General features: G+C 33.5%; 1 protein-coding gene across 3 annotated transcripts in view; it reads left to right on the top strand.

The window, feature by feature from the left end:
- Positions 1–27,366, top strand: part of IQCM (IQ motif containing M) — a 412,415-nt gene that overhangs the window by 107,018 nt on the left and 278,031 nt on the right. The window lies entirely within an intron of this gene.

The raw sequence follows: 27,366 nt of genomic DNA, 5'->3' as shown, positions 1-27,366 counted from the left end.
CTGAATTTATCACTGTTGATCACATATTCCTTCTTGAAATATTCTTGTTCATTGACCTTTGTAACATTACACTAATTTGAGTTTTCAACCTATATTATTTCCTAAAAAAAAAAGATTTTATTATTCTAACAGAATGTTTTATAAGAATGATACCTACTCATTCCATATAAAGTTACAAAGAAAAAAACTTCAAAAAATTGCCCCAAATCCCCACTCAGAAATAGCCTCCATTAATAAATGGTCATTCTCTGCATTACAGATGGATGGATAGCTAGATTGAGTGACAGATGTTCAGAGAGAAATAATTTTATTAAAATGGGATCATACGCTATACCATTTGACAGACTCTAAGATGGTCCCTACTTCCTGGTATTCGCACACCCCAGCAGTGAAGTCATCTGAGCCAAGAGTTTGGGGAAATTTTTTAACTATAAATTTGACTTCTTTAATACACTTTTATCCCATTGACTTGGCAATTTTTTCCTTGGGGAAATTTTAGTAGTTTCTGTCTTTCAAAGAATTTGTCTATTTTATCTAAATTGTTTAATTTATTGGCATAAAGTTTTTGATAATAGTCTCTTATTCTTTTATTTTCTGTAGAAACTTTAGTGATGTCACGTCCCTCAATTCTGATATTAGTAAATTAATTGTGTCTTATCTTGTTTTTTTGCTAATCGGTCTAGCTAGAAGTTTATCAATTTCATTGATCTTCTCAAAGAACCAGCTTCAGATTTCATTAATTTTTATTTTATTTTTTCAGTTTTCTGTATCACTGATTTTTACTTTGATTTTTATTATTTTCTCTTGCTTACTGTGGACTTAAGTCATTATTGCTTTTCTAAATTTTTTTTTAACGGTGGAAACTGAGGTCATTGTTTTGAGAACTTTGTTTTTACCTAATATATATGCATTTAGTGCTATATATTTCTCCATAAGTCCTACTTTAACTAAATCTCACAAATTTTGGTATAGTATGTTGTCATCTTTATTCAGTTCAGAATGTTTTATAATTTTTTCTCTTGATTTCTTATTTGACCCTTGAGTATTTAGAAGAGTGTTGCTTAGTTTCCAAACATTTGTGAGTTTTCTGTATTTTTGTCATTGTGTTCTAAGTTTCGAGAGAATTGCTTTCTGATTTAGAACTATTTTTGTCAGAGAGCATACCTTATATAATTTGTATTCTTTTGAATCTATTGATAATTGTTGTATCCCCCAAAATGTGACCTACCTCAATAATTGTTCAGCCTGAAACAGTATATATATAAATGTCAATTAGATTGTTTGCTGATAGTATTGTTCAAGTGTTCTATATCCTTTTCTACCATTTTATGAATTCTATTAATTACTAATACATATGTGTTGAAATCTCTAACTGTAGTTTTGATTTTATTGATTTTTCCTTCTAGTTCTATTAGTTCTTGCTTAATTATTTTGAAGTTGTGTTATTAGGTACATAAGTGTTAAGGACTGGTAAGTCCTCTTGATAAATTGACTTATTTATTACTATGAAATGACTTTATCTCTGCTAAATTTTTTCCTATAAAATCTACATTGTCTGATATTAACATAACTATTTCAGCATTATTTTGATTAGTGTTAGCATGGTATATCTTTTTTCCCTTTTTCTTTTAATTTATTTGTTTTTATATTTTAAATGGGTTTCTTATAGGTAGCATATGGTTGTGTTTTTTTTGGTTTTTACTCAATAGGCCAATCTCTGCCTTTAAATTGGGAATATTGATATCATTTACACTTAATGTTGTTATTGATATGTCTGGGTTTAACTCTACCATCATGTTGTTTCCTATCTTTTCCATATATTTTTGTTCTATTTTTCTTTGTTTCTACTGTGTTTTTAATTAATTTTGAGTTTTATTCCATTTTCCTCCTTTATTGGTTTATCAGCTATACCTCTCTGTTGTGTTATTCTAGTTATTGCTTTAGGTTTATAGTATACCCCTTTAACTTAGCACATTCTTCCTTTCCAAGATAGCATACTACTTCATGAATAAGACAGGTAACTTATAACTTTGCTTCTAGTTCTTGTCTCCTGGCTTTTGTGCTATTGTCATAAATTTTACTTCTATAGTATGTTTTATATGCCACAGTATATTATTATTTTTGCTTTAAACAATTACCTTTTGAGGAGATTTTAATAAAGATTAAAGAGTCTTTTATATTTACTCACATAGTTACCATTTTCTGTGCTCTTCATTCCTGTATTTGAATTCATGTTTCTATATGGTATTGCTTTCAATCTGCCTGAAGGCTTTCCTTTAAGATTTGTTACAGTGCAGATTTGCTGGTGATAAATTCTTTCTGTGTTTACATGTCTGAAGAGGTTTTTATTTTATTTTTATATTTTTAAACAGCTTTAGTAAGGTTCAGTTAAGATACCATAAAATCAATCCATTTTAAGTATACAATTTAATGACTTTTAGTATATTTACAGAGTTGTGGAGCCATTCCCACCGTCTAATTTTAGAACATTTTCATCACCCCAGAAAAGAACTACTATGCCCATTTGCAGCGCCTCCAGCCATATGTAACCACTACATTTACTTTCTGTCACTATAGATTTGTTTCTTTCTGAACGTTTCACATAGCTGGGATCATATAATGTGTTCATTTGTGTCTGGCTTCTTCCACTCAATAATGTTTTTGACATATTTCCATGTGGCAAATTTTAGTACTTTGTTTCTCATTTTAATACTAAGTAGAATTCTATTATATGGGTATAAGCACGTTTTGTTTATCTGTTCATCAGTTGATGAACATTTTTTCCCTCACATTTTTGTTATTGCAAATAATGCTTCTATGGACACTTGTACATAAGTCTTCATGTGAACATATTTTCATTTCACCTGGGTAGATATCTAGGAGTTAAATTGCTGGATGAAGTGGTTATTTTATGTTTAACATTTTGAGAAACTGATAAATGATTTTCCAAAGTAGGTACAACATTTCACAGTACTACTAGCAGTGTATGAGGGTTCCTATTTCTCCACACCCTCACCAACCATTTTTATTGTCTGTTTCTTTGATTATAGCTGTTCTAGTGGGTGTGAAGTGGCATCTGTTATGGTTTTGATTTGCATTTCCCTAATGACTAATGATGTTGAGCATCTTCTTATGTGTTTGTTGGCCATTAGTAAATAATGCCTTTTTTTTTTTTTAGAGCAGTTTACATTAATACTAAAACTGAGAGGAAGAGACTTATTTCCTGTATACCTTCTGCACTCACACATGCATAGCTGTTCCTTACTATAAGCATCACTTACCAGTGGTACATTTTTGTTTTTGTATGTATGTATGCATGTATGTATTTATTTATTTTACTAAGGATGAATGTACATTGATACATCACAATCACCCAAAGTCCACAGTTTATCTTACAGTTCACTCTTGGATTATATATTCTATGGATTTGGAAAAATGTATAACAATATCTATTAATGTTATTATATCATAAAGAGCATTCTCACTGCCCTAAAAAAAATTCTCTGTGCTCTGCCTATTCATTTATTCTTGCCTACTCCTCTCCCCCTGCCCCCTGACACTCCGGCAACCACTGATCTTTATTGTCTCCATAGTTTTGTCTTTTTCATATAGTTGGAATCATGCAGTAGTAATATGTATTTAAGGTTCTTTCATTTTTATCACTCAGTAGCTCACTTTAGCACTGAGTAATATTTCATCGTTTAGAGGTACCATTTGTACTTACCCTGCCATGTACTGAGGGATCCCTTGATTGCTTCCAAATTGTGGCAATTATGAATAAAGCTGCTATAAACATTCTTGTGTAGATTTTTGTATGCACATAAGTTTTGAACTTCTTTAAGTACATAATAAAGAGCATGATGACTAGGTCATATGGTAAGAGTATATTTAATTTTGTAAGAAACTGCAAAATTGTTTTCCGAAGTGGCTGTACCATTTTGCATTCTCGCCAGCAATGTATGAGTGTTTCTGTTGCTCCATGCCCTAGCCAGCATTTGGTGTTGTCGGTATTCTGGATTTTAGCCATTCTAATAGTTGTATACCTTTGCTTTTGAAAGACATTTTCCCTGGGTTTAGAATTCTAGGTTGACAGTCCTTTTCTTTCAATATTTTAAAAATGTGACTCCACTCACTTTTGGCTTTCTTATTTTTTTATTTTTTGGTTCAATTTATAAATTTGTTTTCCTGCATGTAATGTGTTTTTTTCCCTTGGCTGCTTTTAAAATTTTTCTCTTTATCACTGGTTGCAGTTATTTGTTTGTTTATTTATTTGTTTAGATGCTTGGGATTTACTGAACTTCTTGGATCTGTGGTTATATAGTTTTCATCAAATTTGGAAACCTTTTGGCTATCATGTCTTAAAATATTTTTCTCTCTCTTTTCCAAGGATTCAATTAAACAGATGATTAACAGAACATCAATAAGTCGTAGGTCCACTTTGAGCATTCCCACAACTCACTGGTACTTTATTTTTTCCAGTCTTTTTCTTTCTGTGTTTCATTTTGTATAACTTTTATTAGTATATTTTCAAGTTTACTAATTTTCTTCTTACAGTGTTTATTATCTTTGTTAATTCCATATAGTATATACTTTTTTTACCTTAGCTATTATAGTTTTCAACTCTAGAAGTTAGATTTGAGTCTTTTAAATATCTTCCACATTTTTGCTTAACATGCCCAATCTTTCAACTAGCTATTTGAACATATGGAATATAGTCATCATAACTATTCTAATGTTCTTGTCTACAAATTTTATCATGTGTGTAACTTCTGGGTTGGTTTTGATTCTGCCTTTTTTTTTTTTTTCCATTATGGATCATAGTGGCCTAGTTCTTTGCATGCTTGATAATATTTGATTGGATGTCAAACAATGTTAATTATACCTGTTGGGTACATCTTTGTCAAATGTGGAAGTCCTATATATTATTATGTAATTTTGAAATTTAAAATACCACAATTTTACTTAAATTTAATAGAATCAAAAGGTTCTAGAATGAAAATGAAAGAACAATGGAAATTTTGCTCAGTGTTACATCACTATTAGCTAGGAGTCAACAAACTATGAACAGCAAGCGTGCTAAACTCAGCCGATGGCCTGTTTTTGTACAGCTTGAGTGCTAAGATTTGTTTTTACATTTTTAAAATTTAGAAAAGAAACAAGGAAGTACAAATACAAAAGAGATTGTACATGGCCTACAAAGCCTAAATATATACTTCCTAGCAATTACAGAAAAAAATTTTGTAAAAAATTTTTCTAAAAGATCTAAGGTTAGAAAAATTATTATGAAGGATAAATAAGTTTTTTGGGTTATTTAAAAATTTAATTTCAATTTTCAAGATAATATAAATTCTCTCCCTTCTGTGATTTATGAGTAAATAATTACTGTTTTACTTCCAACTCTCCACAAATCTTTCCACTTTAGTGGTTATATTATTTTCCTTTGTCAAAGTTTAAAACATTCAAATTATACTTTCTAACAAATTATATTAGTCGTTTAAATAGATTTATTTAAAATGATTCAGTGTCCACCAACATTTATCTGTACATTCTTGCTTTCCATTTCTGAGTCCCTTATTTTATCCATTTCTTAATTGGCAGGATTTCAATTTGCATGAAGCTATTGTAGAAATTATATTTCATATGATTTTGTGTGCTTAATAAAGTTAGTTGCCTAAATCTCGAAGAAAAAGTTGAATGAGCATAAAAATCTTAAGGTCATATTCTTTTTCTCTTAGAAAAGCTATTCTTTAGCCCATTGTCTTCTGGCTGTTGCTGTGAAAAAAAGTATGATGTTAGTTTATTACCATGATCAGAATAATTATTATATTATTTTCCTACCTGGATAATAAGTAATTGGAAAATTATCATTTATTATAGCTCTGAATGCTTTCTCTGTTCTGTTTTTAGATAAAATTTATCTCCACATTAAATCATTTTATTTACTCTTCATATCTATTAATTCTCCTCTAATTTTTCAATATTTTAGTGTATGCACTTTGATTAACTAATTCATTAACGTATCTAGCCATTTATTCATTTAACCAATGTTCCACATATATAAGTTAACAACAGTTAACAAAACAGTCTCTGCCCCCTTGGAAATACAATAAACAGATAAATAAAAAAATATGTATTAGGTGGCAATATGTGAGTGTCATGAGAAAATAAAGCAGTTAAATCTTTGCAATCCATGTTGGGTGGGGGGGGTAAAAATTCCTTTTTTTAATTTTTAATTTTTTTTATTTTTAGGGAAGGTATCTCTAACAAAGTAATCTTCGTAGGTACCTGAAGAAGGTGAACTGTGAGCTAAACAGATGTCTGCGAACAGCCTTCTAAGCAGAATATTTGAAGGCCCTGAGTCAGTGGCATGTTTGTCATATTTGACAAGAGGCCATTGTAGCTAAAACAAAATGAGTAAAGTGTACAACGGTGAAAGTGGAAGATGGTGCATTTAAAGGGGGAAGCAAGGGGCCGATTGTGGAAATGACTTGGGATTTTTGCTCTAAGACAGAAAACCATTAGAAGGTATCTTAGTTTCCTATTGCTGTATAACACATTATCACAAATGACTTAAAACAACATACACAATTATTATCACAGTATCTGTGGGCCAGGATTCTGGACATGACTTGAATGTGTTTGCGCTTCAAGGTCTCGCAAGGCTTCATTCACTGTATTGGCCAGGCTGCATTCTCAATAGAAGGATTGAATGATGAAGAATCCACTTCTAAGTTCATTCAGGTTGTTAGCAGAATCCATTTCCTTGTAGTTGCATAACTGAGAGGTCCAACTTTTTGCTGAATTTCTGCTGGAGATCACCTCAGGTTCTAGAGGCCACATGCAGTTTCTAGAGGCTGTTGTAGTTCTTTGCCATGTGGGCTTCTCGATATCTGCTCACTTCATTAAGCTCAGAAGGAGAGTCCCAAATACCTACTGCGGACAAAGAAAGAATGAAGGAAAGAAAGAAAAAGAAAGAAAGAGAAAAGGAAAGGGAAGGGAAGGGAAGGGAAGGGAAAGGAAAGGAAAGGAAAGGAAAGGAAAGGAAAGGAAAGGAAAGGAAAGGGAAAAGAAAAGAAAAGAAAAGAAAAGAAAAGAAAAGAAAAGAAAAGAAAAGAAAAGAAAGAAAAGAAAAAAGAAAAAAGTCTCAGGGAATAAATCACAACATAGCAATGAGATAAAAATTCATGTAATGCTGTTACCAGAATTCTTGTAAAGGATGACATGTAAATCTCTTTTGATAGGTCATCTGATTTTTGAGTATTATAGAAACCGATGTTTTTAGAAATAAAGAGATTATAAAGGCTGAAAAAGAGGCATATAAAAAAGGTTCTATTGGGGTGTTAGGGAGCTAATATTGAACTGCACAATTGAAAAAAAAAAGAAACAACTCACATGAAAGTCTTTTCATCATGAACATTCTTTTGTTATCTGCGTTGAATACTCTGGTATTGGATGTCAGAAGTTATACATATTTGAAGACTAGAAACAGACAAATTTGCAGTTTTCAAATTTCCATGAATTTGCTGCCAATGGATCCAAAAGTGGGGGTAGAATTTTGTCTTAGAGGCAGTCTCTCTTCCTGAAAGAGAAGATTTTACTAAGTCCTATTTGTCATAAATATAAGGTAGATTATTGTTCTGATGATAGCTCTGGAGTTTGGAGAACAACCAGAAACTTCAGACTGGGATGGTAGGTATTTTGTTCAAGACTGTAAAAATCTCATATAACTGGGGAGAAATATATACAGAATGAAAAAGGGTCTGGAGGAGCCTGGGACTGATAGCAAGGGGAGCTTATTGCCAGAATTCAGAAATATTATTGCGTTTTAAAACATTTATCTTAAATCTAGCCATCTTACCAATTTTTTAAAATTCCGGTCATAATAACTATTATTGCACAATCTTAATACCAAAAAAAGAAAATTTGCTCTCTTCTTATCCAGTATTTATTCGTTACAACTTACAAGACAATTTGGAATAATAATGATGATGAAAACGTCCCCCTTCACATTATGATTTTATTTGAAATTGTTTTAGTTTTTATTTTTGCATGTCAACTTTATGTCATGTAGTTTTAGTAATCTGCTCTCATTTATCAATATAAATTTTATTGTGAAAACAATAGTACCGTCACACTTATCAATATTTTCTCCCTAAATCTCTATATGTGTATTATAATCAGAAGAACCATGCTTTCCACAATTCATGATTATAGAATTTAGCTATGTATCTCTTGATTACAGTTATTGATGAGAGGGAGTGTGTTATAGTGGAAAGACGATAGATTTGAAATGAGAAAACCTCAGCTCACTTGTACCCATCATTTGTTAGCCAAGTGACCTTAGGTAAATCATTTAGTTTCTCTGGGCCTTAATCTTTCCCATCTAAAATGGGAACAGTGTTTTTTTTTTTTTATCTCATAGCTAGGTTTTTAGGGGGAAAAATAAATTATTTCGAAAAACACAGCTAAGGTGACTATTTGTTTCAGTTTTCCTGGAACAGACTTGTTTAGGTCTATTATTCTGGCTTAATTTTTAAGAGCACCCCTCTAACTCTCAAAGTGCCCTAGTTCGAATAATAGATTTGGCACCCCAAATGTAGTCATTTTCTTTATACCTGTCATTCACAGTTGATTGAAAACTGACTGAGGGTGGGGATAGTCATCATCTTTGCATCACCTGCACCACCTAGACCGGTGCCTTCACTTAGGGTGCTTTTAAACCTTCAATTAATGAATATTTTAAACAAATATTTAAAACTATGAGAGATACTGTTTTGTGATGAACAACATAATCTTGGCTGATATCAGAGCTTAAAATAGGTTGAGTGAGAGAAACTTGTAGCTATATAATATACTACTTTTTCAACTTGTGCAAGTAAAGTGTTATTTAAGATGTAACTGCAATGAATTGGAAAATATGCACTTGGAATCATTAACTTGCTTAAAAGCCCTGTATAACATAAACTAAGTCTATGGTCTGTGCTGACAAATGGAACTCCCGAAAAGAACACTATGAGATTAGGGATGAAGAAATGACGGTTTTATTTTTGATTTATTGGTTTTAGTAGTTTTGGAGATCCCTTTTCTTATTGTCTCTGTATCAACAGGTTTGAGGGTCTGCTGAGCTATGATGCATGGCTTACTATGCTATTACTAGCTTTCTCTCTTTGGATCTTAAAAACTTCAGGTATTACTTCTTGGTCTGAGAAATATGTATTCTGGGTCATATCTTGAGGCATTTGTTTTTGGAGATGCAATTTTCAATCAGATAACTATTTCAGAGAAGAATTTGCATTTAACCATTTCAAAAACATGGATAATATCAAGGGGTCTATCTCTCAGAAACTTTGAATTTAGGGGTAGAATAATTTCTTAAACACTCACAAAGACAGAAAAATAAAGTGAAATACTTGAGTTGCTGCATTAACAAAGTGACTTCTTTGTGGGGTGTGTGTGTGTGTGTGTGTGTGTGTGTGTGTGTGTACGCGCGCGTGTGTGTACAGAAAGAGCCTAAGAAACATCTTGGCTTATTTTCAGGATCATTAAGTGGCAGTGAAGCAGTCAAACCTATGAAGCTGTCCAATAATGTGAAAGTGATTACTTAGTGGTGAGAAAAATAAATGTCTCATTATTGTAGCATCTTAACTTGCTAATTTAAAGATTTTTTTTTTTCCCTAACCTCTCTTTTATACATACTTTCCTCCTGGGAAAAAGAAAATTGGATGTCCTTTACTTCATCTTTCTGGACATAATTTAGTAGAGATTTTTATTTTACTGCAAAGCTTGTCGCTACTGCATTTTTGTAACGTGAGGAGGTGACATATATTGCAGAGTTAGGCAGCTTGTCCTGCTAATTATACTCTTGCTATATTTGAACAAAACTGAGGAGAAAAACTGCTTAAAGGCCTCTTAGATTTGTTTTCTAACAATCGCTTTCTAGATATGATAGGAAAATATGCCCATTACTGTTCAAATTGCTTTTATAGTTGCAGTAGCATTAAAATAATATATACTATGACATTCAGGGTAACCTATTATTTGAAGAATGACTATGATGTTTTAAAAAACAGATGTGAGCTGAAATATTAGTCTACGTTTTCTTCCTGTTTTCACAAATATATTAGAAATAAAAGAAAATTAGGGAAAATATATACAAAAAGACAATTCTTGAAAATAAAGTAGAATGGTAGTTGTCAGAGATAGTTGGGGAGAGGGAAAGGGGAAATTGTTGCTTAATGGGTATAGAGTTTTAGCTTTCTAAGATGAAAAAGTTTTGGAGATCTGTTTCATAATAATGTGAATATACTTAACACTAGTGAACTGTGTACACTTAAAACTGGTTGAGATGGTAAATTTTATATTATATGTTTCCTTCCTTCCTTCCTTCCTTCCTTCCTTCCTTCCTTCCTTCCTTCCTTCCTTCCTTCCTTCCTTTTCTTTCTTCTTTCTTTCTTTTTACCAGAATTATAATAACAAAAAAAGCAAATTCTTACCTGATCAGCAAAGTCTATTTTCTATAAATAAATTTTCTGAATGAAGAACTTAAACAGAATTCTACAGTAATGAAGCCTAGATATATTTATGGTTCAATCTCTTAGCATGAATGAAATTTATCTTAGAAGTCATGATAGAACAAGGCAAAGAAATAGTCATTTGTAAAATACATATTCAATAGTGATAAAATCCAAAGTCAGGATAGATAAGCTCAGCATTATCATGCTACAGATTTGGTATTTCAGAGAAGCTGAGATGACAATTATATTATAAGTGCTTAATAATATGTTTAGTTAACAAACAGAAAATACCTAATGCAGAGGGAAATAGATAATAGGGATAAAGTGAGTAAGGGAGCACATACATAATATCAGTTTACCACTTTGGCCAGCAGTATTAAACTCTTACATGTAGTCTTTAATTTTTTAATATGTGTAAGAGTCAACTCATTTAAATAAACTACTCTCTCCTTCTCTAGCATGAGTGATAATAAACAGTGAAGTAGCTAAGAATCATTGACTGGAAGATCAGGTTTGTCCTACAGTTTAATGTAAAACTAAATGTGAGCAATGTGGATCATATCTCAGAAATATTGACACATCATGCCAAATTCAGAGGGGTCGTTAGAGAAAAGTTAGTCTAAATATCCATCTAATACCTAGCATCTCTCTCTAGGATTAAGAAGGCTATCTTCACGAGCAACAGTAGATTCCAAAATCATAGTCGTGGATTCTTTTTCACAGTGACCTTTCACGAATTTAGCGGATAGTGATTTCTATGTGGTTTGGAAGGGAGACTCCCTGCCTGATGAGAGACCCCACTTCATCCTTGCTTAGCTCTGATCATTAGCTATGTCTTCACTAGATGAAGCAAAACCTTCACTTCCCTAGGATAAACACTCCTAGTGTCTTTATGTGTTCTTCACTTAACATTCAAGATTATTTTCTTAATCTTAGTTGCTATTTTAAAAATATATTTCATTAAAAAAATGTTTCCTTTTTAAAGTGCCTGCAGTGTAGTATTTAAGGTGACAGAGGGCTGTTTTAAGTTTATGTAAGACTATATACTGTGTCAGTTTTAGATACTTTTTCTGTTGGAATTATGGTTTAAATTAGTAACACCTGAAAAGGAAAATAGCACAGAAAATGACCTATGTTACTAGCCAATGTTATGTTATTTTTAAAGATGCCTCTTGCTTCATGCTTCATTTATTTACCCAAACTTGTCTTTCTACCATCAAAACTCCAAAGTGGTGGGTCTTTCCTCATTCTGAGTCTCTCCTTTATGTTCTTGTATTAATGTTTACTTTTTTTCTGATTATAAAAGTGACACATTATTAAAGAAAACTTGAAAACATACAGAAAAATTTGAAGGGAAATATTATTCATAATCATTATCCAGATAACTGTTCATCATTTTGTATATTTTCATTTTTTTGAATGGTATGTGTAGACATATAAAATATATATGTGTAATAGAGTAGGGATTGTACAATAAATACATTTTGTACTTTATTTTTTCTATCAAAATTATATTTTGATCATTTCTACATCAATGATTTATAGAAACAATGTTTAAGTGCTACATAATATGCAATTTAACATTCATTGCTTATTTAACAATTATTCCTTTAAGTTGTTTACATTTTTGTAATTATAAGTAAACCCATAATGGACATATTTGTATATAAATGCACATCTCTATGTCTGTGAATATTTCCTTTGAATAGATTTCTTGAAGGATTATTAAATAAAAAGATATGAATGTTTTCTAAATTTCAGAGTAAACTCTCTAAAAGATAGGTTGACCATGTAGTAGATCATCCAAACCAGGATACTTTTATCAGAACAAATTCTAAACTGGACAGAATTGAAATAATAGGTGCAAACAAAGCCTGAATTCATTGAAATGGAACATGTGATCATCCTTCTGAAAGAAAATATGATTATTTCCCTTTTAAATTAAGATTCCTCCAATGCTACTCCATTAGAGGTTAAAAAATCTCTTAGCGTGACTGACTTTTAATAAAGGCAGTACAACTATATTGTCATAATAATTCATTATCAATCTCAAGAATTTGTACCTTCCTATTCATCAGAGGTATATTTATGAGCAAATGTGAAGCTACATTGAGCTCTAGAAATCACACACACACACATGCACAATTTAGGACAGACAGTGTAACTCATTATAAAATTATAAATAGATTTCAACATAATATGTTTCAGACCATTGCTATAAGAGGAAGCCTGAATCAAGTAATCAACCAACCAGTAAATAAATATAGAAGAATTAAAGGATTTTTTTAGTCTATAAGTCTTGTCTGCCAAATAAAATAAGAAAGGAATTCTACTCTTCAGTGGAGTACTTTGAAGAGAAAACTTTCACAACGAAAGTGAATAAATTAATTAGCTTGTAATAAGAGGAAACTTTCAGTCAGAGACAGTATGACATTTAAGCGTGACGTAATTATTTTAAGGCAGTCTTTGTCTTTAACCTTTTTCTTTGCCTGCATGTTACTTGCCTCCTTTGATAAGGCATTAATGTTTGACAGGGCCATATATTTCAATGATAATTCTGAGATGAAAATTGAATAGGACATTTTTAAAAACAGCAAATTTCAAAGTGGTGGCTTTGAGCGTTCTTAGGACACAGTGATGCGCAATGTATTTAACAGAAGTTCCCATTGGTCATCTGACAAAAACAACGGTGTTCTTTGTATAAAATATATAATTACTGATGAATATTCTTGTTCTAATTTTAACTTAATTATAGAATTCTTTTACAATTATATATTTAATATATGTTAAGAGAGAAAATATAAATTATATAGTTAGAGGTATGGTAGAAAGAGCATTGGACAAGCAAAGGCAATTTTTCTTCTTTTCCAATCTGGATGACTTTCATTTCACTTTATTTGACCTTATTGCACTGACTAGAACCTTCAGTACAATGCAGTAGAGGAGTGATGAAAGCAGGAATTCGCACCTTGTTCCTGAACTTGGGTAAAAATTGTTCAGTCTTCTGTCATTCAGCTATAGATTTTTCATAGAAACTTTTTGTTGGGTCAAAAATCTCATTCCATTTATAGATGAGTGATATTATTATTATTATTATTATTACTATTATGATTACTACTAAAAATGAATGTTGGATTTTGTCAAAAAATTTTAAAGAATCTATTGAAATAATCATGGTTTTCCTCTTTTAGTTTGTTGATTGGTTAATTATATTTATTAATATTTGATTGTTAAACTAATCTTGTATTACTGGGATAAACCTCACTTTGTCATGATGTATTATTCTTTTTAGATATTATTGAGTGTAATTTACTAAAGTTTTGTGGAGAATTTTGACATCTGTGTTTGTAAGGGATATTTTCTGTAGGTTTTATTTTATTTTTCTTGGAATGTATCTGCCTGGTTTTCTCTTAAGTCTTGACTCATAGAGAAGTTTGAAGATATTTTTACTTTTTGCAGTTCGCTGAAAGAGTTGGTGTAGATTTGATATATCTTCCTTAAAAATTTGGTAGAATTTTCCAGGGAAGCCATCTGGGCCTGGAGTTTTCTTTGTGGTAAAGTTCTAAGTACTCATTCAATTTTGAAAATATATATATAAAGGTTTTCAGGTTATCAATTTCTTCTTGAGTGAGCTTTGGTAGTTTGTGTCTTTCAAGGATACCATTTTATCTAAGTTGTTGAATTATGTGCATATAATTGCGAATGATATACCCTTATTATTTTACTTTCTGTAGAATATATATTAATGTTGGTTTCTTTAAATACTGATGTTTCTAATTTGTATCTCCATTCTTTTTTTTTCCTCATCTGGCCAGAAGTTTACAATTTTATTGATTTCCTCAAAGAACTAGCTTTTGAGTTTATTTTTTTCTATTTCTTTTGTTTTCTCTTCAGTTGATTTCTATTCTGTCCTGTCTTTTATTTCGTTTACTTTAGGTTTAATATGCTATTTTTTTTATTCTATAAATGTTAATCAGATCAAGTTGTTTGATTGTATTATCTGCTTCCTTTCTCCTTCCTGATTCTGTCTACTTTGTCTATCAATTATTGAGAGGAATATTGGTCTTCAACCATAATTGTAGATTTTTTTTTTATTTCTCTCTGCCGTGCTTTGTAGTTTGAAGTTCTGTCATTAGGTGCATAAACCTTCAGTACAGTTAGGTACTCTTTAATTGATCCCTTCTAAAGTGTTGATCTAAATGTAATACCCTAAATAGTTTAAATTATCTATAAATGCTTTTCTAAATTTAATCTCAGATGCTACAAAGAATTCAATTGTCCTGGTAAGTTACATAAAGCACTCCAATGCTCAAGTCTGTCAGCTATTTTGTTCCTAACTCTTAGTGCCAAGTAATACCACAGAAGATTCACAAACCTTAAGTCTTCAGTAAATAAGTAAATAAGTGATTCAATTGCTAAATCTCACGAGTGTTTCCTTAGTGATCCTTGGTCTCTGTTTAAGTGCCCCTATTGTGGGAGTAACCTTAGCCTGATTTGGGGCGGAGAAAATATTGGGATAATCCCATCACAGTCTGAATTCTACATGTTGGAATTCTTGGCAGCTGATATTCAAGTTCCCAAGGGGTATATGGCTGTTCAGAACACTGATCTTAAATAAGATTTTATTTTAACTTTAAAATTTACTTGTCCAGAAATTTTTAAAATGATGCAATGATATTGGTATAATATCTCTACTTAGAATTTTTTTCTTGTTAACTGTTGATTGTTACTGGTATAATTTATCATGCCTGTAATAATCTAAAGACAGGCTAGAAAATCAAATGATTCATTATAAATGATTTATTTAGAGTAAATTTTTCAGTTTTGTTACTACAGAGATCATGAAGTAGGCAAGGTCACTCACTGCCTTCTGGTGTTTCAATTACTCCATTTTCCAAATTGTAGAAATTATTATTGTGGAATTATGTTTCTGCTGAAGGCATGGTTACTAACAGTTTAATCTACCGATCACATTTATTTTGCATGAAATAAAGGTTTAATTTGAAAAAAAAAATGCAAGATGCATAAAAGGAACCTCATCTCCTGTTGAGTTATCTTTCTAGGAACTTAGAGAGGTGATAAGATTGCCTATACCAGGGCTGTAACTTTCCTTGAGATTTGGGACTAATAGTGACACTTATTTTATATAGATTTTTCATGACCTTTCTTAGTTTTTCTCTGATGCGCCTGTTTAGGGGAGGAGCATCACATCTTTTCCAAGCCTCTTTCCTTCCTTTAGAAGCCTCTTAACGATCCCACCTCTTCCATATATTTTCATACACACCCTCAACTCAACATGTAAAAATATAACACTCTGCAGAGATTGCAATGTTTTCCATTTGTTCTTTCTGAAGTCTTGTCAGTCATGCTATCTATACTGCACACCAGCAGCATAGTATATTGTTCATGTTATTGCTTTCCGATGATGACGGTGATAATGATAAACTCTGTATAAATAGAAAGCATATTTTTAGGATAGAGGCTGATATTAGATTTGATGATGTTATATTTAAATCTCAGACACAGAATATACTCAATAACCTTTGTTATTCCATTTCAAGATAGTGATACCAAAAAATGGACCTGGCCGTGTGTGTGTGCACACGTGCATACTTTATGTACAAATGTATATTAATTTAACATTTTTACTAAAGCTGCTACTGAAAATTGCTACATGGCAAAGGGGTTAACATTCCTGGGAACCCCTAATAACAGTAATTAGGCAAGGTTATTTAAATAAAATAGTATTTGAGGATTTGTCTGTTACAGGTTGTATAGATCTATGAAGAGCCTTATCCCTGAATTACAGTTGAATAGGCTTATTATTGTAAAGCATTTTTTCTAATTCTTCATGTGAAACTACCTAAAATTTGTAAAATAACAAAGCAATTAAATATAATTATCGCACTGGAGTTGACTGCCTAATAGAGAGGGCCAGATGAGCAGAGGCTACACAAGATGGCTTTAAAATATAGAGAAATTGCAACCTTTGTCTTCAGTGCTCATGTTTTATGAAGGGACTGTGCAAGTATGAATGTTGTTTTCAATTAGCTCTGTAGTGCTACTCACAGAAGGTAAAATAAACTGCTTGATAACTCCTTTTATTAGAAGCTTGCTACAGTTTGTCATGAAGCACAATGCTATGATTAACCGGTGATTTGTATATGAAGACTGGATGATGACTATTTTCTCCAGAATGGACCCTGGTGTTACTTAAGTCCCCTTCCTCCATCCACCTTGTCATCGAGGAGAAGCTTGTGAGGCGAACTTAGAAGGATTGTTCTCTAACTGTGATCTTGTTCTGTTCATTACTTTGTAACTCACATAGATCTAAATTTCCCCATCAATGACCAATGTCTTCTGTCATGTTGTTTAAGCTATTTGATATAGTTTTTTAAAAAAACCTTGAAGATTTTTTTATATTTTACTTAAAATTGTCTTAACTCTATCTTAACACTATTAATTCTTTTTTTAAAAAAATTGAGATTTAATTAACATGTAACATTATATTAGTTTCAGATGTACAGTATAACGATTCAATATTTGTATATCGTGAAATGATCATGATAAATCTAGTTAACATCCATCAACATACATAGTTACACATTTTTTCTCATGATGAGAACTTTTAAGATCTACTCTCTCAACAGCTTTTAAATCTACAATACAGTATTATTAACAATAGTTACATGCTGTGCATTATATCCCCGTGACTTATTTATTTTATAACTGGAAGTTTGTACCTTTTGACCGCCTTCATTCATATGGTGCACTCCACCACCACCACCTCGCCCCACATCTCTGGCAACCACCAATTTGTATCTAGAGTTTGTTTTTGTTTTAGATTCAACATAAGTATACACAAAACTGAGGAAGGAGGAGAGTGCAGGGTGTTGGTGGTGGGAAAAGGAAATGAGAAGCTTGCTTACCATGCATAAATGAGAGCATTGGAACTTAGAGTTAGACTTGTGGATTCGGGTTATTTAGTATTATATTATTTCATAAGCACTGACCCTTTAATTAAAAGAAGAAGGTGACTAGACCCATGGTTAAGGAAGATTGTTATGATTTTTTTTTTTTTTTTATGTTGAGCATTAACGTTGTATGTGAAAAAAGAGCTAAATTATATATATTATTCGTTTGGCTCCAAACACTAATTTCCACATCCTGGCCTATATATAGGCATTGTTGGCCCCAGAAATGGACAAAGCAATAGTGGTTTTATATTTTGTAATTTTAGGGAAACTAGGCAAGATTGTTTTACAAAGGCTTAACGAAATTGTTTGTCTGCTAATATCCTTAAAGTCGTATTATTATGTAAAGGCAAAGTGATCAATACCTTGATGTATTTTCTCTTGTTAAAATACCAAGAGAGGCCTTTGGGCCTAGTCTGAGATCACTGTGAAGAAAAAGATATCTCCGAGGGGATGGACATTTCTGGGAGAATATCTAGGCATGCACTGATTTTTATTATTTTGGCTTCACGATTTTACTTAATCCTGTTTTGATATATCTCAGAAACATGTCCAATATAAATAAATGCATTCATACAAAGATATATAGAAACAACACACTCAGTTCCTTGGTAGTTTTTATATGATTTTTATTTAATAAAAATGAAATAATCAGTGTTTTATACTTATCTCTGGAACCAGATCTTAGGTTTCATTAGGGGTTCTTCTCTGGAGGAAGATCAGCTGTACTTTCTTAATGAATACCTTGATTTCTGTTAATGAGCTATTTGGATGTATAAAAGAACAATGAAGTCATTTTCAGCCTTCTGTTACATTATTTTAATCTTGTGTAATAGTTCTTAATAAAATCATTTTAGTCTAAATTGATTTTATTTTATGTAATGCTATCTTTTTATTTAGAAAGGAAAATACGTGAAGAGCTAGCATATGCTTACCTTATGCTGCTCTTCACTTGCCTCTCACTTTAGTATGATTCACACTCTTCTCTTTCTTCTCGTTCTCTGTGATTCCTTCTTCCATGTAGGACTCAGTGCCTTCATTCTGCTCTCGAATGTTCTAGCCTTCCTCATTGTCTTGCCTTACCTGGGCCTGTTCAGTCCATCCAGTGCCCTAACCAATCTAGACTTCTCTCCCCATCCTCTTCAGCACTTTTTTTGTTCATAATATTGCTTATTTGTTTCTCCCTCGTTCCTCCCCTCCATCTTTTTTTCTTTTTCTTTTTTTTTCTTTTTTCTTCCTTGTGGTACCTAGAGGCTTGTATATTTTGTCAATATTTATAAAAGGTTTGCTTTTGATTTTGTGGACAGTCTCTACTGTTTCACTTTTTTTGCAGTTGTTTTCAATTCCATTCATTTTTGCTTGTATTGCTGTTAGTTTCTTCTACTTTCTTCAAATTTAATAATTTTTTCTTCATATTTGTTAAAGTTAAATGTTTACTTTAATATACTATTATTTTGTTTTAATAAATACTTGTAAGGCAATAAATTTACTTCTCCCTACTACCTTGCCTGTATCCCACAGGTTTAATTTATTGTTTTTTAATTACTCCCCATTGTAAATATTTCATAATTTCCATTTCTATTTACCCATAATCACTGAGTTATTCAGGAGCACACTGTTAAAAAATCTTTATTATCGATTTTGTTAACCTGAAAATAAAAAGCCAAAATGAGAGCAACAAGCATTTATTTGAGATCCAAAAGAATTGTGATTTGTGGAGCACGGATTCAGACAAAAATCCAAATAATGTCCTGATTACAGGGTGAAGGCAAGGGATATTTATGAGAAAAGGAAGGGAAATCATTACATGAATAGAAGAAAGGAATTTCCATTGGTGTTAGCTGAGTTACCCTTTAGCTATATGTGATTGGTGACCGATTCTATCTTCTATCTTATTTACCATAATCAGCAGTCCTTGTGTTCAGGATGTCTGCTTTCCTGTTAGTTTTGCAAACAGTTGTTGGTCGGACTGCTGCTTTGTGATTCATAGTATTGTAGTTCCCATAGGGTTTACCATTCCAGTAATAGATGCTATATTAGTTCCCTGGGGCTCCTATGCCTGCGATAATGATATTTCAAGTCCTGTCTCTGAACTAGTGGCTGGTGTGGGAAGGTTCTGGTTGAGACATTTCTGCCTCCCAGTGTATGCAACTTATGGCAAGCTCGTGTGACCCTAAGAGACATTGAAAGCTGTTTTTATTGCCTTCTCTCATTCAACGGTTTTTAGCAGTGCCTGCCCCTCACAGGAGGATTATGCTGAGTTCTGGGTTTCCCACTGGAACTGAACTCCAGGTTGCCTCTGGCAGCATCTGAAAGCTGGGACAGTGCACACAGCTTTAGTCCCAGCACCACTCTGCATTTATTTTCTTTTTCTCATTCTCGGTCATGACTGAAAGTATCTCTCTCGCTCTTATTTATGCCCATCTCATTTCTTAGGGAAAAGCTTTCAACCAGATGTGGGTGAGAAAAAGATAGTTGCTTTGTTGTTTGTTGTTCAATGTATTATTCCTTTCAGGGATTCCCCCCCCCCCCCCAGAAATATATGAGTGCTAGATGTGGTACTGCACGCATCAATGATGTGGTAATTGTAGACATTTTGAGTTATTTTGAGGATTCTCCATGTTTCTAAAGTTATCTCACATAGTGGACAAGATATTATATCTATTATTCCTTACTCTTACTTCCTCTTTTTACTTTACATACAGTAAAAAGAATCCACGTATATTTGTAGACTCAAAAGTATAATTTATTACTGACTCCTTCCATATAAGTTATGGCCCTGGAATTCCCTCATTTCTCGTTCGATTATGTTTATCTGTGTGTCAATATTCTTTCTTTCTATGGTGTTTCCACCCTCTTCAAGTCTGCCACTTGCCCCGTTTCTAAGAAAACTCATTCTCTCTCAACTTTTCATGTCACATCTGCTTTAAAGAACTTTCAAATCTCCAACATGGAAAGAGACCCAGAAGGAAGTGACAAATATGGCAATGAATGCTTACTCTAGGTGAGGCTTAAGCACTATGCTAAGTGTTTTTATACATTCATTCTATCGGTCTTGGAGGAGCAGCACTACGAGGTGTAAGGATGATTATTATCCATATCTTACAGACAAAATTGCCCAAGCTTAAGCTGTCCTAATTTGTCGGGGACTGAGGTGGCTGCAGGAAGTCAGGATCTTCAGTTTTAAAAGCAGGTGAACTGAGACCAATTGATTCCCTAAATCCTAAGATCAATGGCTAGGGAGTGGAGAAGCTTGGGCTCAAACCCAGGCCCGCATGAGGTTTCCCACTGCTTTTTGCCATGATTTTAATTTGTCTCCATTAGAACACATGAGGAAAAAAAGGACTAATTCAGAGAGGAGGTAGAAGGTAAAAGCATGAAAGATTTCATGGAGGGGAAATACTGTTTCCTGAAAGGCACTTTGTCAGAGGAAATTATGCTTTATTAGGAGTCAGGAGACCTTAGTCTGGTTCCAGTTCATACACAGACCCAGTGCTGAGTTGAACAAATCACTTACATCCCATCCATGTTGCTGTTTCCTCATCTGCAAAATGAGGGGCTAACAAGGAAACAATTTCTGTGATTATTTCTAATTTTAATTAAAAAAATTATATTATTTGAAACTTTTTCTTAATTATAAACTTTCAAAAACAATTTCATAGCCTATAAATATTAGCTAGTTTTTACAAGGTCATTCAGAAATGAGAAATCTTAAAATAGATGCCAGGATATACAATATTTCATGATTTTGCTCAAATTCCTAGATCTAGTTCTTTAATATCAATTAGTATTTCTGAGCACAGCAAAATTCCATTGCAACAGTAACAATTTTGGCCTTTAATTTGTTTTATTAACTGTGTGGTAATTAACTTTATGGTATTTCATTGTTGTCTTTAACTGTTTATATAATATCTCAAACATCTCAGCAGGAACTGCTTTATAAATCAAGTTTTCACTCTATTGTTATTTATAAATGTTAATAGCTTCTATTTAAGGCATGTGTGATTAATAGCTGAATGTGCTTTTATAACAACATTGTTTTAATCTGTGAAAAATCACAAGAAAAACAGAGTCACAACATGCCACAATTATCATTGAAGATATAACTCCGTGTATTGATATGGGAATCTCCATAAGATATTTTGAGAGTATTTCTAATTTAATAGAGTGCTTAAGAAATAAGCCCCTATTGCCTTTTTTGTTCTTAGACACATGTGTTCTAACTAATATGTTTCTAGCCAAAATTTCCCCAAGATAAATTTATGATATTTAAATATTTTTAACATTTTATTCACGAAAAGCCTCATTCTTGCTATTACTTCCATTGCTTCCCTTTTCTATCAGCATCTTATGATTGAATTCAAAAGCTGAAGGGGTATTTGAGGTGAGAAAAATGTGGAATAAAAATAGAAATAGACTAGAAAAATGTGGTTTTTCTGAAACTGTGTTTGCGTGTGTGTGCGTGTGTGTGTGTTTGTGTGCACGTGTGTGATTACCACCGCTTTTGGGCCAAAGTAATTAGCTCCTTTTCTCATTTGGATAATTATGGTTTTTCTATCAAGATAACTAGGTGCACAAAATTAAATGAGCAAAGTTCATTAGCCACACTGAAAAAATGACAAGTTACATGGAAAATTTAGTAGTAACGAGATTTCTAAATAAATATTAGGAACTCTGTGAAAACTAAGCAGATTGTATTAATTCAGGACTTCCTTGCAGGAATTCAAATCACATGCTTTTTATGGGGTACTAATTGCTTGGCTAGCCATGTGCTCAGTCTTATGGAAGACATAAAAGAAATTTAAAAAATGAGTTCCTTCCCTAGTGGGGCTTGCGATCTAGCACAGATATTGTTAGACTTAGCAAAACTCTGTGCTTCATGTTTCTTTTGAGGAACAGTGAAAAAAAAAAAAAAACAGAAATGAAACTGTAATTATGAGGGTAGTATTTTTAGATTTTGTTACTTTGAAAACTAACAATTAAAAATTAAAATTTATTGTTAAATATAAATAAATAAATGTATTACAGAGAACTAGAAAGTTGAATAACTCACAAGTGTACAGCTTTCTGAATATTCAGAGTGAACATGCCTGTTTAACCATCATCCAAAAAAGAATTAGAACATTACCGAAATACTGCGAGCCTTTCCTTGTGCCCCTCTCAGACACTGATCCCTTCCCCAAAGGTCACCATTACCTTGTTTTCTATTGCCATTAATGCGTTTGTCTGTTTTTGAATCTTATATCAATAAAAGCATACAGTATGTCTTCTTAATGCTGGCTTCTTTCTCTCAAGATTGTGTATATGAGAGAATCAGTTATGTCTTTTTTTTTTTTTATAACGGTTCATTCTCACTGATGTGAAACTGCTATGTATTGATTTATCCTATTGTCAGTAAGTACTTGGGTTGCTTCTAGTTTTTAGCTGTTGCAAAATAGTGCTGCTATAATCATTCTTGTGTGTGTATTTCAGTATGTATTATAAAGTGTCTGTTTGTTGGGAGTGGAAGGGTTGGGTCATAGGTATAGCTTTAGTTTTTGACAAGACTGCCAAATAGTTTCCCAAGGATTACCAGTGTACGCTCCAGCGGGCAGTGTATGAATGTTTCAGTAGCTCTAAATCCTCATCAGCACTTAGTATTATGTTAAAGCCATTTGTTTGGGTCTGTGGTGGTTGTGGTTTTGTTTTCTTGATGACCAATGATAGATATTTGAGTGTCCTTTCACAGGCTGATTTGTCATCTGGAAATCCCCTTTGCAAAGTGTCTATTGAAATTATTTGCCTACTTTTATTTTTCATGGATTTGTAGAAGTTATTCATATTGTATATGTTATGTTTGTACTTGTAATTTTAGAAAATATAGAGACTAAAATCAGTATTTCAGTGCTCTCTAGTAGGTGATATCTTTACTGAGATCTGGCTCCATGTGACATGGATTGCTTTCCTTTCCCCCCAAGTTACTCCATTTAACCACTGTGGAGTGATAGTCTCATCTCACCAACACCAGCCTGTCATCTCTCATTGATAACCGTTGGTTCTCAGTGGCCTTCAATGCACATGTTCACATATTGCCAAGTCCTAGTTCATATATCTCTACAACAAAGATCACAGAAAAACCCCATTGCTAATTGAATATTTCTCAGAAGGACCAGTTTTCTTTTACACATTGAGACAAAGGTGAAAAAAAAATCAGTATAGGTTAGCTAAAAAGTATTTGAAAGAATTTGGAAGTATAATGTGAGAGTCTTCTCAGTTTAGCATCTTTTTTTTTAATGGCCTGAGAACCGAAATAAAATTAACAGCTTTCTTTTGTGATTTAAATGTAACACAAGGGATATTTGGGATCTCTTCATTAGTATTAGTGTCCATGCAAATCCACAAGGAAATAGAATATAACATTTATTTTATGAAATAGTAGAATTTTACATCCAGAGAGCGACTGTGAGAATATGAACTGGGCTTCTCTGAGCCTGGAGTGTTGGGGTTGGGGTGGATGGGCATGGCATAATGGTTCAGGGAACAGCCAGGCTTCATCTGTTGTTCTCATCGAGCTCTGAGAAAGAATTCCTTTAAACATAACAGAAGCTTCTTTTTAAAAAATTGTTTGTCCTTCTAAAATCCTTCACTTGAAGATGAGGAGGTGGGATTCAATGAGGTTAAGTGGTTTGGCCCAGGTCACACGCTTCGGCAATGGCAGAATCAGGACTGATATCCAAGTTAACGCTCTCCATGGTGCTCTGAGACTCCGATGTTTGTGTCTGCTGGAGGAATAGCCTAATGATTCAATTATGTTCTTTCCTTCCCACTTCCCAGCTCTGAGGAATGTATCAACACAAGTTAATTAGAGAATCAGAGGGAGGTTCTTGCATCAGGAGAGGAGTGCTGCTGCATTTGCTTGCCGTGTTGCACATGGCCACAGGGTCCCAGCTTACCTGATACTGATGCTCATGAATTCATGGACGATCTTCTTTCCAACTCTTTTATGGCCCTCTGACTAATTTGATTTACAATTTTAATTATATGCAGTTTTAAATATTTTATTCCTCTGTCATCTGGTATACCTTTGTAGCAATTAATAGATGCCTAATTTTGGCCCTGTTATATTGGACCTAGTTAGGACTTGCTCTGTCTTGTTTTCTTTACCTGCTCTACCTTTTCTCTTCTCATTCTTATCGTTTAGTGCCAGCATATCTGCTATGGCCAGAGTGACAAGAGACTTGACAGAGAGAAATTAGTCAGGAAGCAAATCTGGAAAATGACTTAAAGGTACTTGTTGACTTAGAGGAGAAAAAATGGAAGAGAACTCACACTTATCAGAGAATGGAAATAGCACAAGGACAAATCCTGAGAGGGAGGCCCTGGTGGCTAAGGATTGAGAATCACATAAGGAGCGTTGTAACTAGGAACATAACTGGAAGAAGTCAGGGTTAGGATATTCTCCTCCTTGGTGGAGAGTAGAAAGGAACAGGAAAGAGGCAAGAACTCTTAACCATGCATGCAGTTGACTTTTGCGATTTAGAGCCAGTTAGCATTTCATCCAAACTCAATGGAATAATAGAGTTTTAGAAACTGATGGGGTCTTTGAGGTCTTTTTGCTCAACAATTTTATTTTATAAATGAGGACACTAAGATGACGAGAAGTCAAAGCAAGCACCTTGGCTCAGTTCTGGGTGGAGCCGAGACGCACAAGCCCTCTACTTTCATCCATTTGCACTCAGTTGTGGGAGAGAGTAGAGCCCAGGACGAGAGGCTAAGTTTTATTCTAAATGCAGTTGGAAGTCATGGAAGAGAAATTATATTATCTGATTCACATTTAACAAGATGACTCCTTCTGCTGTACAGAGAATAAAACAGAACAGAGTAAGAGCAGAAACCAAGAGAGCAGTTAGCAGACTATTTCAGCATTCCATGAATGAAATGAGTATGGCTAGGAGAGACAAGATGAGAAGGAGCAGATGTATTTTGAAGTTAAAGTGTATAAAACTTCTTGGATTGGATTTGGCAGGTAACAATACAGATGGATTCAAAAACTTATGGCTTGAGCAACTTGGTGGATATAGGTAAAGTTTTTAATACAGTATACGGTGAGGAGGTTACTGTGTGACTGAAAGTTAGGAGGATTTGGGTGAATGTACAGTGGGTAAAAAAATTGGGGTAGAAAAATGAAAATTTTCTCTCATTCTCTCTTATATAAACTGCTTAATTCTTTGTCTAGGTCCCTGGACTATGACCTGTTTCCCTAAGTCCTGCTCAACAGCATAGGACAGTTATTTCTCGCCAGGATGCTAAATTATGTAGGAGACCATGATAGTCTTATCAGTCACCTGCCTTAGGAAGGACAAGCTAAGGAGATAAAGTAGGAGAATACTGTTACCACTTTTGTTTCCCTTTTATTTGTATAGAAACAGAATTAGAAATCCTTAGCATTCCTGTAACCTGATTTACAAGAGCCTTAAAGTGCATCTATCGAAGGAGACAAGGTGAAAGAACTTTTTCGCAAATGTGCCCATGGAGACATGGGAAGGTAGGGCATCCCTGCCCAGATGCTATTGCCATAATTACTCATTCCACAGATTTTTTTTTTGAAATACTTCCCATGCTAGGCTCTGAGAATACAAAAAACCAAAGTCCTTGCCTCTATGCTAGTTACATTCCAGGCACTGGTTATATCAGTCAGTGCCCTTTTCAGAACCTTTTAGTGGTTTTTGCAGTGTAAAATCCACTCCTCCGTTTGAATCCAGGAGAGCCACTGCTTGCTGTCTCTCACATCCCATGTGTTCTCACCGCCTTGCATTCGCTTCTCTCGCCTGCCTGCTTCTCTGTTCCTCTTAAATCAGTCGATCTGACCCATTCAGGACTGATATTCAATACTAAAGGGGTGTGCTGGCCAGCATCCAGTTCTAACTGGTTGATGCCCGTGCTGAACCAGTTATTGGAAATTTCACTGTTACTATGGCACCCACCATTCCAGGTACATATACATCAGTCTCTCCTGAACCCTTTTCTAGGTCATTTGATCAGCCCTCAGTAATCTCTTCTTTATTTGAACTCATGGGTTTCTGCCACTTACTTCACAAAGCTCACAGACTTTCTTATGACATCTCATATGTAGTTGTTTGCGTTTTATTGAAAAATTGTCTTATGCTTTTGTTTTTTTTCTTCCAAAATAATATGGTATGCTCCTTATACAATTCAGAGACCATATATACCCTTGTCAATTGATAGATGCACCAGGAGGGACTCAGCATCTATAACTGTCTGCTGGGGACTTAAAGTGGAGAAGGACCCTATCTGCTGATATTTTGTGTCAGAGTGCTCATCTCTGAGCAATTCCATCCTCCAGGGCCTTCTTCCACCCCCAGTTCCTGTCTCAGAATCGTCCCCATCACCTCCGCTTTGCAGGGGCATTACCATGCCAGTACCCCATAGGATACTTGGCTAGTTTTCTGTATTAAAAGGACAGTGGAATGTCTTGTTTGCCAGCCAGTTTAATGCAGCCTGATACTCCTGGCAGACTGAATTAAGGTGGAGGAGCCAAGTAGCTCAGAGAAGAGTCCATTTTTTTTATGGAGATTAAAGAAAATGATGGAGCACACAACATCTTTATTTATTTATTTTCTTACATTTAAATGGAAAGAGCATAGAATATGTATCTCATCTGCCTAGTTCTACAAATGACCTAGGATAAATTAAAATACTGCACCTCCCTTAGCAATTAACAATCAGAACTTATCTTCTGGTCTGGCTTAATTACTGTCTTCTTTCCATTTAAATGGAATAAAGCTGACAATTTGAGAATTAATCATTTTTAAATGTTTCAGATTTGTTATTTTAAAATTGTAACTGCAGTAGTTTTCCCCTTCTCTGGATGAAGACCT

The sequence above is a fragment of the Rousettus aegyptiacus genome, unplaced genomic scaffold (genome assembly GCF_014176215.1).
Source record: "Rousettus aegyptiacus isolate mRouAeg1 unplaced genomic scaffold, mRouAeg1.p scaffold_m13_p_16, whole genome shotgun sequence".
Classification (NCBI taxonomy): domain Eukaryota; kingdom Metazoa; phylum Chordata; class Mammalia; order Chiroptera; family Pteropodidae; genus Rousettus; species Rousettus aegyptiacus.
Note: the sequence above shows the minus strand (reverse complement) of the source record. Positions and strands in the feature narration are given on the sequence as shown.